Below are 16,584 nucleotides of genomic sequence, written 5' to 3' on the forward strand. Positions count from 1 at the left end.
GCATCTAAAGAATTTTGTTTTTTAATTAGAATAGGACCAATTCTATAAACAGTTAAAAATTATCAGGAAAATTTTTTTCTGTAAAAATGTTATTTTTTAAATTAATTAACATCAAAAAAAAACACGCCATTTCCTTGCTATTTCATTATAATTTCATCGCTATAAATCAAAAGGATACATGACGTCATTAATATTACGAGTTATTTTAATAATTATTATTGTAACTCTGTTTTTTTACATTATAGTATTTGCTGCTATAAAAGCTGTGTATAAAATTACAGAAGGTGTCATCCATAAAGGATATTATACAAAAAAGAGGAAGAAGTGGGTTGAGATAAAAGGGACACGGGGAGTAAGGATTGTCAGAAAAAGACGTCACATTCAATTTCAATAACACGAAAAAATGTAAACTTGTGTTTTTATGAAGTTATCTTTAGAGAGTAGAGTAAAAGCGGATAGAATGGAATAGAGTATAGAATAAAAAAGTTATGACAATCTTTATTTATTTTTTCAAAATTAAAACTTCTCTTTCCAGTGAACGGTTACACAGTGAAAAAGCGCACATGGGATACGGGTGGATTTTTTCCATATGTAACCCATGTGGGGATTATTATTTTGTCCCACGTGTGGTTTCATATGGTAAATCCCACATGGATTCCATATGGTAAATCTCATATGGGATACGCGTGGGTTTTTACCATATGGGGATTATTATTTCGTCCCATGTGGGTTTCATATGGTAAATCCCACATGGGTTTTATGTGGTAAATCCTACATGGGATATAGGTGGAAAATGTTATAGATCTTAAATGCCACATATTTTAATCCAAATGGCATAAAAGTAGTCAATACCAGACAAATGAAAGTCCGAATGCTTCTATGATAATTTTTAAAAATCCTTTAATTTAAAAGTTACTTAATTAGTAATTTAAAATTAATCATTGAAGCTTTCAGAGAGCCTCAACTTAATCTGGTATTTGCTACTTCATCCCATTTGGGATTCAAAATGTGTAGCATTTTTCATCTTTTACATGTGATGTTTTCCACCTTTAACCTATGTGGAATTTACCATAAACTATTATAACGAAATTTTATAAAATTAAAAAACGTGTCACAAAATGAATTTATTTTTAATTAAATGCTATTAATGAATACATTCAAAATATATATTGAAAATATTATTTTTTCTTTTGCGATTTTCACGCCGTCTTTTGTCGATTAAATTAAGTAAATCGCTTCGGCTTGCATAGTACCAAAGTTTTTAGTATTTTCTAACTTTCCTCAAACATTTTCTAAGAAAAAAATATATATATATTTATAAATAAATACAATATATATATATATTTATAGATATAGATATATATATATATATATATAGATATAGATATATATATATATATATATATATATATATATATATATAAATAGAGAGAGAGAGAGAGAGAGAGAGAGAGAGAGAGAGAGAGAGAGAGAGAGAGAGAGAGAGAGATATATTAATAAGGAACCTTATTATTCGAGCAATTTTATTTATTAGCCAGGTTGAAGTCATTAATGACTCAATTATTTCACAAATAATAATTTCCTAATTTATTACTTACAATGACCAACGTATTATGGGTAATTGAACACGTATTATGGGTAATGAGCTTGAACCCATGAAGAGAATCCTGAAAGAAATGGATGAATTAGAATAAGTCGTTAAACAAAAAAACATAAACAAATATTTAAAAACCTACTTTACAATTATGAAATTGGGTGCAATAGACACTGGGTGCAAAAGTATATTTATTTTTTCGTCACACATAATATAAGATTCTGAAACTAATAAACAGATATCTAAATTTTTATTGGTAAATTTCTAATCTTATTTTCATATCATAATCTATTATGGTATTATTTATATAACATATCACAACACTATTATTAAATTTGTGATGTTCCAATATCATATGAACATATTTGAGTATAGTTCTTGAGTATATTATCTGCATACAATTAACTGATGCAAGTTCAAATGTTGTCAAAAACCAAGCATGCATGCATGGGACACTGCAGTGTCCCACAAAGAAATGCAGGTTTGAAAGTCAAAAAATTCCCAATTTTCTTTATTAAAAAAGAAAAAATAAGGGGGAGATGGGTTTCTGTAACTCTTTTTAGGATCCAAAACTTTTAACTTCAGACATAATAAGTTTCTTAAGACTTAAGGCACTTATGAACTACATTGAGGAACAAAAGCAGGATATTTACAGAAACTTTTCAATTTTTTATCTGAAGTACCACAGTGTTATTCGGAAAAAAGCCTCTGGGTCCAATTTTCAAAGTAATATGATCTCAAGTAATATATAAATAAAATAATATTTTTTGCTTTTGTTGCTTAAAAATGTACAGGATCATCGGAAAAACAATTTAAATTTAGAAATAAGCTTGCTTATCTGAAAGAACAATTTATGTTTTTTTTTTACTTTAATGTAGTACTGTTGAGAATAAATGTATAATTAAACCAGAAAAAAATTGATGTTATATGCATTTTTTATATTATATTAACAATTCTGATATAACGCAATAATATGATAACAAAAACTGACATCATTATCAATAGGCGATGGCAAAAAATTGACAGGGTTTGATATAGGGGGATGGCGTTCAATAAACCGGGTCATCATCCGACATCATTATGCATAGATGATCCTATGATTTAGGTAAAATAAGAAATCAATTTGCCATATTTCTCTTTAGAAAGTGTAAAAAAAAAAGCATTTTAATGCTGAGAACCTATCTATTGAGAAAACTTTGACCACATATTTATAAATTCGAGAGACAGAGGTGGATGTGCCAATTGCAAAAAAACGATGCTCTAAATTGATTTTAACTTTGTAGACTAACATTAATATAGTATTTAGAAATAATAAATGAAGCTTGCATGATTTTTTATAACTTGTATTTATTTCCATTAATTATCAGTTGTAAGACTCTATTTTATAATACAAATTAAAAAACTATTTATTTATAGCATAATAATAATACATAAATACTATTTTTACTTTATTTACAACACCATTTGACATACAACAAACCCCTACAAAGCTTACAATAATTCAGTTAAGATTCAATCTGAGTTATTGAAACGTAATAAATTTAACATCAATAGAAAAGTAAAGCTGTCATCATTTTAAATGTAAAGGGTGTTGTCAAAATATGTTGAAAATCAATTAGTTCTATTTCTTACTACAGTAAGAATGTTTATTGAAAATAAACATTCTTACTGTAGTAAGAAATAGAACTAATTGATAAATTTGAACAAATAAATACAAAATTAACAAAAACAATGAATAAATAAAACTTTAACTTGAATTTTAACTAAGTCTTGAATTTGAACTAATTGGTACTAGTTTGTTCAAGCATAACCCTAAAAAATAAGTTTATATAATAAATTTTATGTATAACTAGATATAAATATAGTTAACTATCAGGAATTATATGTATAACTAAATGCATTTTAAAGCATATTATTTTATTTATATATTACTTTAAACAATATTACTTTGAAAACTGGACCCAGAGGCTTTATTCTCAATAACACTGTGGTACTCTAGATTAAAATTAAAAAGTTTCTTTAAATATCCTGTTTTTGTTCCTCAATGTAGTTTGTAAGTCTCTTAAGTCTTAAGAAACTTATTGTCTAAAGTTAAAAGTTTTGGAGCTTAAAAAAAGTTACAGAAACCCATCTCCCCCTTATTTTTTTCTTTTTTAATAAAGAAAATTGGGAATTCTTTGACTTTCAAACCTGCATTTTTATTATATTATCCTAATATGTCTATTTGCACAAATCTTAATCTTATTTCCATAAAGAAATAAAACATTATTCGTGGTACTTACATACTTGCCATTCTCTAAAATAATATAAAATATATTTACACAGTAAAAATAAAGCCTCGTCGCAATGCAATGTCGATTTTAAAATTTAAGGTTTTTTAATTTCCAGCCTTCAAATAAATTCTCATGTAAATCCCACAAGAAACCCACGTGGGATTTCCCATGTGAGCAAATACCATATGGTTCCCACATGTAACCCATGTGGGATTACCTACATGGGTTTTAAGTGACAAATCTCCATACGGATACCACATGGGAAAATCCGTCCCACGTAAATCCCATCAATCCCACACGGAACCCACGTGGAACCCATGTGGGACGCGGTTTTTTTTTTCACTGGGATGTTCCAGTAACTATTAAACGTGAAGTAACTATTCCATTGAGACACAGTTTGCATTTTTAAAATGAATAAAATATAAAGTTTTGTTTCTGCTAGTGATGGTAATAACTGCTTTGAGTTAAATCTAAACTTTGGTTTAGTCAGAAACATTTAAAAAGAGCAAACAGGCGAATGTTGCGATGGATAGGTTATATTTAGTGAATTTAAAGCTTTTAAAATGTTTTTTATAGATTCACTCTTTTCCATTGATTTTTCTATATTTTATGCAAGCAAAATGACTGATGCTAACAAACCCCTATAACATTTTAAAGTTAAATTACGTCTCAATCGGTTATAATAGGTAACAAGGTTACATTCTCTAATTATTATTTAAATATTAAGTAAATAAACTTAAAAATGCAGTAAATGTTTGTTCATCATTACCGTATTGCTAAGTACTATCTTTTATTTTATTTTTATTGTAAAATAGCTTCGTTTCAATTGGTTACTTTGTCACGAAAAAAAATTAGGTCTCAATTCGCAACGTTACGTCTCAGTTGTTTTTCTACAGGAACGGAAAAGAGAACGGAAAAATAATCACGTGAGCATGCGCAGCTTTCCTTTGGACAAATAAAAACTTTTATTACGCATGCTCACGTGATTATTTTTTCCTTTCCTTTCCCTTTCCCGTTGAAAAACGAATGAGTGGAAACTCGCCTTAAAATACGTCTCAAACTTTGATTTTTTTTAACGTTACGTTACGTCTAAATTGCTTTCCCTTTAAAAAAAAAAAAAACGTAATAAAACGTAAAAATATTTATTTGTGACTAACCCACAAGCGTGGGTTAATTTTTTTTTAAATTTAACGTGTTATTGCGTTTTCAAATATTTAAGCAATAAAATATATAAATAATGTTCTTTATAAAAAACTTTTGTTAAATACCGTAACTCATGAGTTGCGGTATTTAACAATGCGTTTGTCGAGACATTTGTAACTAAAAAAGAGTTTTTTTTTAAAATTGCTAGTTATCATTGTTTATTTTAATAGTAAAATAGATTCGTCTTAATTAGTTACTTTTTGTAACTAATTTGTCACTAAAAAAACAAGAAGTTACAATTCGCAAAACTACGTCTCAATTATTTTATTTAAACTTATAAAAGTGCAACTTTTGAAAAGTGTAAACTGAAATATAACTTTAAAAAAAATTTTTATTTGAGACGTATTTTAACAAGCCTGTTACGTTACATCACGTTTTTTTTGGTCAATAATACAAGCGTAACACTTTACGAGTTTTTATAAAGCCACAAGCAAAAATGTATATAAAATGTCAACCTTTCTTTATGTAATGCTTAATTCATTGTAATAACTATAACATTCACTTTCAAGCATTTTAAATTACTTAAGCTAAATACGTAGTGTATGAAGCACGCGGATTCTCTTGCAATCGATGAAGACTAAGAAAGCCAGCTATGTGCGGGAAAAAAATCGTTAGAATTTTATTTCTTCTTATTAATTTCGTTTCATTTCTATTCTTTTAGAATTGATCTCGAATCAGACTTTTATTTCGAACCTTTTTCACTCTTAACCTTTATCTTTATCTTTCTGCAAAAAAATCTTTTTTTTCGAGTTTTTTCTGTTCTTTTTTTAATTTCTCATTAGTTATGCATGACACGATTCTTAACAAGCGCTTAAGCTGTGCATGTTTGTATTGTTGTAGTTCGCGCTTTTGTGTAAAATTGTATGGTCCAGTGCGTCCATCTGTTTGTATTACGTCAGTTAAATGGAAAACTCGGGCATTAAGATAAGGACTTTTATGTAACCTAGTAGAAGTTTTTCGTTACAATTTCCCATTTCGTTATAAAAAGAATTCACATGGCGCAATCAGACGGTCAAATGTAGACTCGACAGAATCTACTGCCCTGATAAAGTCGCCAAAAAAACAACACGCTCCAAAATTCTCACCAACCCCTTTTCCGACCACGAGTTCGTGTCAACAACTGTCAATTTTAGTCAATTTAGGAGAGGACCAGGTTACTGGAAATTAAATTGTTCTCTTTTGGAAATTGAGGTGCATAGGCAAAAAATTGAACTCTTAATTCAAGATTGGCAAACAAAAAAACGGTCCTACACGTCAATTTTAATGGCGGGATGACTGCAAACTTTTTGAAAGGGCTGAATTACAACACATATTGATACAGGAAAGTGCGAAAAACAAAAAACAAATGAAAAGGATTGAAAACGGAATTTAACGGGAGCAACAAAACGCTAACCCGAATTTAGACAGCATCAAAGAAAAACGCGATGCTCTTTTCTTGCTCCAGTTTCCCGGAGCGTTTATTCGCATGAAACAATAACTAATCGAAGAAGGAAAAAAACCTTCAAAATTTTTGTATAATTTGGAAAAAACTCGACAGCGAAACAAGTCAATTACCGAAATTCGCAAGAATGACGGCACATTGACGAGTGAACCTGGCGAAATACTCAACTCCCTATCAACTTATTATAAAAACATTTACACCAAAACAAATTTATCCAAAGACAGCCAAAACCGTGTCTTGTCACACATCACTAAACGTTTGAGTGATGATGAAAACGAATTTTTAAACACCCGCCTAACCGGCGCGGAACTAAAAGAGGCCCTTTTTAAATTTGAAAACGGAAAATCTCTGGGCTATGACGGATTTCCAGCTGAATTTTACAAAACTTTTTGGCACGTCTTCGAAAAAGATTTTGAAAAACTTGCTTACGAAATTCTTTCAGTAGAAAAAAACACCAGCCGCTCTATGAAAAAATCAATAATTTTACTTATTTCCAAACAAGGAGATCTTACTAAATGTAAAAATTGGAGGCTTATATCTTTAATCGGCGCTGATTACAAAATAATCACAAAAGTGCTGGCCCTAAGACTTGCAAAAGTAATGGGGAAAATTATAGAACCAAATCAAACTTGCGGAATTCCAGGTAGAAACATTTTTTCAAATTTACATCTAATACGAATTTAAAAAACTACCTAGTTTCATTTTGACAATAGATCAAGAAAAGGCGTTTGACAAAGTCGATTGCGCGTTTCTGCTGCAGATTCTCCGAAAATTCAATCTCGGAGAAAATTTTGTATCTTTCATTAACACCTTGTATTCAGAAGTTTCGGCAACTGTTCTGAACTGCGGCTTCCTGTCTACCTCCCTTCTTACAAAAAAGGGAGTTAGACAGGGAGACCCTCTCTCTCTTTTGCCCGCTATTTCTTTGAAAACCTAAAACTATACGAAAAAGCAAGTGATTCAGTGATCAACACCTCAAAAACCAAGGGTCTTGCTCTTGGGGGTTTTGATCCCAAAATTTACACACAATTGGACAACATAGAGTGGAACAATGACACCGGTTTCAAAATTGTAGGTGTCACTTTTTACACCAGACTGAGCGATACTACCAATTTCAACTGGCAAGTAGCTCTTAGCAAAATAGAGAAAAAGCTCAAGTTTCTGGGACTGCTTACTTTGTCACTCTGTAGTATTTTAACACTTGATTCAATATGGTTAGGCAATAAATTATGAACAAATACAAGAATAAATTTTTTTGAATGGGTTAAATCATCTGAAGCTATGATAGATGACAAGAATAAATTTTGGTACTAAAATACAGTAGTAAACACAGTAACTTACTTCTTGTACCAATGTGCTGACTGCACTTCATTTTGTCACAAAGTTGAAAAATTTTCAGCAAAATTCACTTGAAGGACGGCTGTGTCTGGTTTACTTTGAGGTTGGATCTTATGATCACGATGTCTTTGATTGTTTCTGTTTAATAAAATAATGCCAAAGAAATGAAGCGAAAGATTTTGAAAAGGTGCTGTAAAGATCATCAACTATTCCCTTTTTTTTTATTTTTTTAATATATTCTTTTCCATTACCATCTGCAACTTTTTCCCATTGGTACCATGTAATGCATTTATTCTTGTTAATTTCATTCAAAACATATAGATTATGAAACTTTGCGGCATCTTTGCATATAGTACACATATTATTATAACAAATGTCTTTTTCACTATCATATACAATGCTAAGAGGAAATTCATGTGAATACAATAGAAAATTTGAATCAAACTTGTGCAGGGCTTCAAGGATAAGAATTATATTTTGATGTCGTTGACAACAACAAACGTTTCTTGACATTGAACTAGACAAAAGCACATGTGATGGGCGTAAACTTGCAAACTTTGACTTTCCAACTGATTCTTCACGATAATCACATTTAAAAACAGCATAAGCTTCAATAACATTCGCATACAAATGATGTTTTTGCAGTTTTTTCTTGTTCTTTAATCTCACCATAATGGTGTCTCTTTTACCGGGTGATTGACGGGATATATCATCCCGCTGGTAAAAATCAAGAACCAATTTTACAGTTAAAGCATCTAATGCATTTTCACTAAGTATTTTTTCTGGATTAGGGGTTTCATTCATTTTTGTTAAAAGTTTTTGTACAACTTTTGCCGTCTTTCTGGGTGATTTTGGTAGTGCTGATTCGGCTCTCTTAACAGCTTTTCCAAGAGTGCTTCAAGATTTGTAAGAGGGTGATGTAACAGCTACAGATTTTAATTCTGCTATTTTTTGTCTGCTCTTTCTCTTTCAATGCCTTTATTTTTCTCGTTGAGGCTCCAATTTAGCAAGTTGTCTTTCTTTTCTCTTTTTTGAATCTTTTTTTTTAAATACTTATCGCCAAATTTTTCTAACTGCCTTTCACGATATTTCCTTTGAAGTTAAGCATGAGTAAGAGACATATTAAACCCGTGAAAGATTAAAAAAAAGCAACACAATAGTTATGGAGATGGACGTATTCTAAAAATAACTTAAGCTAATTATTTTTTTAAACATGTTAGTATTTATTTAGATCTACTAGATAGAGTTCTCATTGCGCTGGAATTTTGAAATCCTAAATTTTATTGGTTGTCTTAGAAATAAAACTTTAAGTACCCTAATTGTCACAGCGTGACATGTCACAGCGTGACAATAGTGGTAATAACATTTGATTAAAATAAATGGTTTCCTAAATTCTTCTGGCAATAAGTGTGTTTTTATCATAGTTAGCAATGATTAGTGAAGCTAAAAACCTGATTGCAATGAGCAAGACAGTTTTTAAACTTTTTATTGGTTCAATTGAACTTCGGCGATTAAAAACGATTTAAATTATCGCAAAAACGCCTATTTTTACCTTCTGTTTCAGCCTATATAATTTTTTATGATAGCGGCATACTATAACAAACTGTATATTTTATGAAAGAGGAAAAGTAGAGCTTTCTACTGATATATAGTATTATGTATATTGGCTTCGTTTAATTTTTTCATTTTTTGTGAGACGGTCGTGAAATTGCTCTAATAACTTTCCTTTAAAGTTAATATACCATTAGTAAAACATAAATATAAAAAAAAAAAAAAAATGAAGTGTATCACGCACATCGCTTCTCGGCCTAATGGCTGAGATCAAGTGTAGTATCTGTTCTTGACACCGTTCACACGGACACCGTCAAAATAATAAAAACAATTAGAAAATTATATAAAAACCTTAACAAAACAAAAACTCTCAATAAAGAAAAACAAAATAAATTTTTGGCAAACATTAAAACATCCCTTACGGACAATCAAAACGCATTTTTAAACATTCCCTTTAGCTGCGAGGAGCTTTACAACGCTGCAATGTATGTCCCTTAACAAAGGCAAAACACCAGGGATAGACGGCCTACCGGCAGAGTTTTATCAACAATGCTGGGATATTTACGGACAAGAACTTACTGATCTTATGAACGGTAATGTCTTCGATGTAAATAACAAGCTTTCGTGGTTGCAGAGGACGGCGCTGATTAGTCTCCTTCCAAAAGAGGGTGATCTGACGGCGCTGCAAACTGGAGACCAATATCCCTGCTGTGCGCGGATTACAAAATAATCATTAAAGCCCTCGCCTTGAGGTTGTCAAAGGTACTCGATAAAATTCTCGGACCGTCGCAAATGTGCTCGGTACCGGAAAGAAATATTTTCTCTAATCTTTTCCTGGTCAAAGACCTAATACAGTACACTAATAAAAAAAAAAAATATAGATAGTGCACTGATTACAATCGACCAGGAAAAAGCATTTGACAAAATTGCCAGAAATTTTCTTTTTAAAACTCGAAAAATTTAACCTCGGTAAAATCTTTATAACAGCAATAATGCAAACCATGAAAAACTTCCATTTAATTATAATAAACAACGGCTATTCGAGTAAGCCCTTTAGTATTAGCAGAGGAGTTCGCCAAGGCGATCCCATCTCTCTCATGCTCTACTGCCTGGCATTGGAATCGCTGGCCCTAGACATCAGAAACAATCCTGATGTGGACGGCATTCCTCTGCCGGAAACGAAAACTAAACTAAAAGTCATGCAATACGCTGATGACACCACCATTTTCCTGAGGAACCCGAAGTCCATCGAATGCTTTTTCAAAACGCCAGATGACTTCGAGGAAGCCTCGGGATCAAATATTATTAAAAACAAAACCAAGGCTCTGGCGTTAGGTGGGTTCAATTACATTCACTATGAAAACATGGCCAGAGTGTTAAATCAAAAGCTATTTAACATAACCTGGTGCAACGCCTCAGGTATCAAAGTATTAGGAATAACCTTCTACACTGACCTTGCTTTCACCGCAAGCATTAATTGGCAGAAAGCCATTGAGAGCTTCAAAAACAAAATCAAAAACTTTAGATACCGGAACATATTGTTAAGATGCAAGGGTGTTTTTGTAAACACTCTTGCACTCTCCAAGGTATGGTTCGTGGCCAACGGCTTCCAAATTAATGAAACCACCGCCAAAAGAATTAAAAAAGAAATATCAGCGTACCTTTGGCAAAGCGAATACGCGCAACCCATTAAAAGCGACATTTTAAATTTACCAATTAATAAAGGAGAACTAGGCATTCTTGACATTAAAATGCAATGCCTAGCCCTCCGAATAAAACACTTATTTAAAATTAAAGAACAAGAAAACTCTCACGAATCTTGTTTTATCCAAAAATACTATCTGGCGTATCATCTTGCGAAACACGCGCGAATCAAATGCCCACAATGGTTGTTTCTCACGAGTAACAACTTTCCAAAATCAATAGGCGAAATTCCTTTCTATTATAAAGACTTGATTGAAACAATTAAGGCGAACGAGCAAATCTTTGAAATAAAATCTAAAAGCGCCAAAAATCTTTGCGCGCATCTCATTAGAGCAAATGAAAACCCAAACTTGTTAAAAATACTAACGTGCATGGGATACAAAACTTCAAAAATCTCTTCCATGGAAAAAAATATAGGAAAGAAGTTTCGTGTCCTATGCTCGCGGCCCCAATAAAAACACCCTCTGGAGAGTACTAACAAACTCACTCCCAACTCTGGAAAAAATACAGAGTTGGAGAAAAAACAGAGGGCGCGGAAACGCAAATTGTAAAACATGCGAATTAACTGAAAACACACTCCACCCTTTTATCCATATTTAGATCTGTGTGGAAGGCTTTTAAAAACACCGATGAAAAACTAATTCCGCAAGAAAATTTTAACATTGTTCGAGCTGTCTTTCAAACAAATATGGAACATTTGCCAAAGAAAGACAACACCGCAAAAATTGCAACGACTCTTGCCCACGTAATAACTTCACGGTTATGGTGGGAAAGAAACATGAAAGTTGAAGAAAACAAAATTATACCCTCTGCAAGAATTGTAATGGTATAAAAAGCGAAATTAAAGCTATATGGAAAACAATGTATAACAAATACGTAAGAAAAAATAATGTGGAAAAATTCCACGAAATGTTTTCAATTAACAGCGCCATCAGTGAAAACAATAACGGAAACATAAATTTCTTGTTATAAAAAAAGGGTTTTCAACCATACTTTGAAAAAAACTATTTTTTTTTTACACGAAAAAGCATGTCCTTAGCAGCATCTGTGGGTGCGACAGACATGCCTATATTTTGGGGTAATAGCCAGGCATATTTATTTTAAACTCGGAAATACTTTGTTCTATTTACTTTTATTAAAAACCTGTTGTGGTTTCATTTCGATTTATTTTTTCGTTTTTCGACTTTTCGATTTTCGTTTTTTTTAATAACCACCACAGTTTTAAATGGAAATAAAATAAAAAAATTATATATTTTTTTAAATAAAAAATAAACAAACAAATAACTGTCTAACAAATGCAAGGAAAAAATTGATGATATCATAGTAAATTTTTCTCCCCTCATTGTAAATAGACCCCTGTTGTAAATATTTATTAATGAAATTATGAATATGTAATTATGATTTAAATAAAAAAAAAAATCTCTTCTTGATTCTTAGTATAATTGGTCGAGCTAGTGATCCTTTTTTTTTTTTTTATTTTTTTTTTTTTTAGTTTAGAATATATTTTGCTGTTTAATAAAATAAGTTACATAAGATTATCACGTAATAAAATATATAAACAAATAAGACAATTTAAAAAAACAGACCGGGACTCAAAGAAGATATGGGTGATACAATACCACCACAATCTTTTCATAGAGCCCCTTGAAAAAATAAAATGTCGTCAAAATGTTCAAATAGACTGCAGATAAAAGTAAGATGTAAAAACTTCAAACTTAAATACTCAAGGATTTAAAATATATACACCATTGCAGACATAACTACAAAAGATATGTACAATTAAATTTTCAAAGAATAAAAAAGTAAAACTATTTTGATAAAACTTAATGGAATTCTTGTAATTCCTCCGAATGTGTTTTTTTGCTAGCAACTTAAATGAGTTTAATGATTTTACCATATTATCTTTTTTAGCTTCTTTTTTTTTAAAATAGTTCCATATTTTTGGTCCGCGAAATGCTATTGAACACTCTGTAAACTTGTTTAGTTTCTTAGGCAATTTAAAGAAATTTGATTGGTTTGTTCTAAGGAAATACTTTTCATTTATATTTTTTTAAACTTACAATTAAAATTAACTGGAGTTAGGTTATTTGTAAACTTATACATAAAAATTAGGTGTTGATAAATATTTATTTCATAAATATTCATCATTTTCATGTCAAGCATTAAGGGTTTCGTGTGCTCCCTTCTTTTTTTTCCGTATATAATTCTACACGCATGTTTTTGAACACTAAGTATTTTTTTAAGTTTAGTAGTTTGCGTGCTGCCCCATGTAATATTGGCATAACTGATAAAACAATGAATTAAAGAGAAGTAAATTAATTTAAGACATATAATATTAACATAAGGACGAACTCGGTACATCATGCCGATGGCTTTACTAACTTTTTATTGTAAATATTTAATATGGGGAAGCCAAGATAAATGCTTGTCCACAAGTATCCCTAAGAACTTTAAAGAGTCTTCCTGTTTTATTTCTTTATTATTTAAAAAAAGATCTGGTAGTTTAAGGGGAAGGTTTACTTCTTGCGACTTTTTATAAAATAATGTATACTTTGTTTTTTTAACGTTTAATGAGAGTTTATTGCTTGAAACCAATCATTTATCTTATTTAATTCAAAGTTCATGTCAGCATAAAGTTGCTTGATACTATAGTTGGAAAGAAAGAGATTTGTATCATCAGCAAACATAATTGGGTTTAATTTCACTGATGCATTACTTAAGTCGTTTATATAAACTAAGAATAAGAGAGGGCCTAGTATTGATCCTTGGGGTACTCCACAGGGGACTTTAAGAATTCCGTATTCTTTTTTATGAACATATTGTGTTCTATCAGTAAGGAAACTTTTAATCCAATTGAAGTCCTTATTAATTACCCCATAATACTTTAATTTTTCTAACAAGATGGAACTATTATAATGAAGGTCTACTGGCCTTCTGAGTGTTTTGTGAGTTTTACCTTGCCCAGTCCACGGGTTGCAAAGGCGAGTTTTATAAAAGTCTACTGTCTTTTTGTGTGTATTGAGTCACTGAGAGGTTATAGGAATCGTAGATCTCAGTGAGCTAAATAAAGTGTGTGTGAGTATAAAGAGGTTAAATAGACCTCTTTAGAGGTCTACTGGCCTCAGAGTGACCGAGTTACTGAGAGTTATATTATACGGTTAGTATTATTTTACTATGTTACTATTAGACCCAAGAAGATCCTTGGAAATAGATACTGATATAATGGCTGTTACAGCGCAGACCAAATTATATGCGCAAGATGAAAATAAAACATATGCACAAGCTGCAACGAACAACAACATCGCAAACGAATAGAGCGCCCTTAAAAATACCCTTTTAAGTAAAGTGATAACAAAAAATAGTGACAACGATTTCTTAGTAGTTATTGAAAAGGCGGGATATGATAAGAACCTATTCGGATATCAACAAATCCGTAATGGCTCAATTATTAAGATTGTTATGAAAATGACAAAATTAAAAACACTATTCTTGAAAAAAGACTAAATATCAAAGGTGTAAACCACCAATTCTATCAATCTATACCAGGGAGAAACATTAGTAAAAGGGTAACTGTTTCAATTCTTGGTTTACCTATCGAAAAAAGTAACTTTTCTGCTGTAAAGTTTCTTGAGGAGCTTGGATGCGGAAAGCACTTAAGAACTAAACCTATATTAAAAAGCACACCAAACAACAAAACGCTCTATTACTGCAGTATTATAGTTGCGATCATGGACGAACTTGAAAAACCAATTCCAAGATTTATCAATCTAAATGGGTATGGTGTTAGGGCTATATATAACGGCCAATAAGATGTGGGAAGGCCACAAAACAAAATATTAACAAATCATAAAATAGATGATAAAAATGATAGTGAACCAACTAGTAACACTCATATAGTTATACCACTTGTAGAAATACAAAATCCAAATATTACAAAATTCAAATATTACAACGACCAAAAATAAGAGAAAAGAAATGGAATCAAAGGAACATGAAGAGAAACTAGAAAAACAGATAACAGAAAAAACTATAGAGCCCCAAATGAAAATCCAGCAACCAACAATAAGAATGAACAATAGTGGAAATAGTAGTATTAATAAAGACAAAAGCGCAGTAGAAGAAAGTAAAAAAAAGGATAGTAAAGTTGAAAATAGCGATGGCGGTGATAGTAAAGATGACGATAATAGTAAAGATGACAATGATAGTTACGATAGCGATGATAGTACGGATGACGATAGTGATGAAGAAAGTAGTGAAGAAGAATGTGAAGTTTCTAAAGAATTTCATAAAATGCATCTTATAGAAAAAGTGGATTACAACTGGAAACGATTCAGAAACTTCCATAGACTAAACTGTACTAATAAAGAACTAAAAGCATTTAAAACACACAAAAAATATGAATGGTTACAATACGAAAGAGCTATAGGCAAATATAAATCAATAGATGAAAAAATAAAACTTAATGCACAACTCTTGCCAGCCGCATTTCAACAAATGGATTCTGGAGAAATGTATTCTTACAACATGAAAGAATTCAAAAACTTTGATAGAAAAACTGCAGAGGAAACTGAAAGGAATAGATATACAGCCTGTAGGAAAGCAGAGTGGGAACAATGAAAAAAAGAGTACTCACCAAGTACTCACCGAGTTTCACCGAGACCACGAAAAAAAAACAAAGGGAGCGCAATTTTAAAAAACAAATCTATCAATCAAAAAAACTAAAACTTATTCCGCAAGGAGAGAGTTAAAAGCTGTGATAGCTTACAGAACTAAAAATTAACAAAAAAATAATAATAATATCCTCCAAAAAAAGTGTAAACAAAAATATAAACAGACTTTAATTGTCGCATAATAATAAAATTAAAACATAATAAAAATATAAAATTTAAAATAAACAAATAAAAAAGCTAATAACCCCCTAAAAGGTTAGAAAAAAAAAAAAAAAAAAAAAAAGTATCTTTTCTTATCTTAGTTTAATTAGGCGAGTTTTACCTTGGTTTTACCTCGGGTTGCAAAGGCGAGTGTTTTAAAAGTCTACTGGCTTTTAGTGTATACTGAGGGGCTGAGAGTTTATAGAGATCGTAGATCTCAGTGAGTTTACTAGAGTGAGTGAGTTTTATTAAGAGGTTGGTTAGACTTCTTTAGAGGTCTACTGGCCTCAGAGTGACCGAGTGGCTAAGAGTGTATTATATACAGTTAGTACTATTTACCATGTTACCAATAGACCCAAAAACGTCCATGGAGGTAGTTACTGATATTGGAGCTGCTACAGCCCAAACCAAATGTTATGCATAGGCTGCTAGTAAAATCTATGCACAAGTTACAACAAACAACAACTATATAAACGACCATAATTCCCTTAAAAATACTATTCTGTGTCAAAACTAAAATCAGCGACAACGAGTTTTTATTAGCTATTGAAGAGGCCGAATATGACAAACACCTATTTAGGTACCAACAAATCCGTAATGGCTCATTTA

General features: G+C 31.1%; 1 pseudogene; it reads left to right on the plus strand.

Annotated features, from left to right (window-relative positions):
• Positions 1 to 9,644: 9,644 nt before the first annotated feature.
• On the plus strand, positions 9,645 to 9,755 carry LOC136079901 (U2 spliceosomal RNA; annotated as a pseudogene).
• Positions 9,756 to 16,584: the final 6,829 nt, after the last annotated feature.

The sequence above is a fragment of the Hydra vulgaris genome, chromosome 04, assembly GCF_038396675.1.
Source record: "Hydra vulgaris chromosome 04, alternate assembly HydraT2T_AEP".
In the NCBI taxonomy this organism is placed as follows: domain Eukaryota; kingdom Metazoa; phylum Cnidaria; class Hydrozoa; order Anthoathecata; family Hydridae; genus Hydra; species Hydra vulgaris.